Raw genomic sequence first — 1,296 nt, 5'->3', positions numbered from 1 at the left:
CGCTGCCGGCGGGGGGGGCCGCCCCATGGCGCTCCGCGGGGCTCCGTGCGCGGCTCCTCTCCCCCCCACTTCTCTGCTTTTTCCTTTTTCCTTTTTCCCTTTTTCCACAAAAAACCCATTTATATGGGATTTGTGCCCTCCCCCCCCCCGAGCCCCATAGGCCGCTATAAATAACCGGGCGGGGCGGCGCGGTTTGGGGCGGGATCCGCCGTTTTTCAGCGGTTTTGGGAAAATTTGGGGGGAAAAAAAGCGGCGTTTTTTTGTTTCGGTGCCGGTTTTCTGCAGTTTTGTCTCGGGTCGTTTCGTCGCGAAAAGGGAAAATTGGAAGAAACGGCCCCAAAAGGGACGGGGGGAGGGGGGACGGACGGACGGACGGACGGACGGACAGGTGGGGCCCCAATGGGACGCGGGGTGTGGGGACACGGCCACGTCACGCGGTCCCCGCCCCCCCCGTGCCCCATGGCGGGTCATGGGGTGCCCCCCCCCGTCCCATTCTGAGTTATGGGGTGACCTCAGCGTCCCATAGTGAGTTATGGGGTGTCCCGTGTCCTATATCGGGGTTAGGAGGTGCCCCCCCAGTCCCGTAGTAGGTTATGGGGTGATCTCAGTGTGCCCCCCCCGTGTCCTACCTATATCGGGGTTAGGGGGTGGCCCACAGCGGTGTCAGTGGGGCAGTGTCCTATAGGCGTTTCAGTGGGGCAGTGCCCCATAGCGGTGTCAGTGGGGCAGTGCCGCATAGCGGTGCCAACGGGGCGAACAGCGGCGCGCACCCCCTGTGCCCCACACCCCCTGTGCCCCATCGCCGCGACCCCACTGTCCCCCCCGTGCCCCATACGCTCATCCCGTACCCGACGTGGGGCAGAACGGAGCGCACCCCCCGCCCCACCGGGGTCAGAGACCCCATCCCCTCCCCTTGGGGACCCCCCGAGCTGCCCCCAAAGAGGCGAGGAGCCCTGGTGTGGGGCGGGGGTGGCTGCTGGGGTATGGGGCAGGGCCCGGGGTTGGAGGATTTGGGGTAGAGGGTTTGGGGGGGCAGAGTTTGGGGTGCAGGAGGACAGGGTTTGGGGATTTGGGGGGCAGAGTTTTGGGGTGCAGGGAGCAATGTTTGGGGTGCGAGGTTTGAGGGTTTAGGGTTGGGGGATTTGGGGCACAGGGTTTGGGGTGCAGGAAGGCAGGGCTTAGGGCTTTAGGTTTCGGGATGTGGGGTGCAAAGTTGGGGGGGCTCTGGGGGAGCAGGTTTGGGGTGCGGCGTTTGGGACATGAGGGGCAAGGTTCGGAGTTTTGAGGGGCAGCGTT

The sequence above is a fragment of the Numida meleagris genome, unplaced genomic scaffold (genome assembly GCF_002078875.1).
Source record: "Numida meleagris isolate 19003 breed g44 Domestic line unplaced genomic scaffold, NumMel1.0 unplaced_Scaffold547, whole genome shotgun sequence".
NCBI classification, from domain to species: Eukaryota; Metazoa; Chordata; class Aves; order Galliformes; family Numididae; genus Numida; species Numida meleagris.
Note: the sequence above shows the minus strand (reverse complement) of the source record.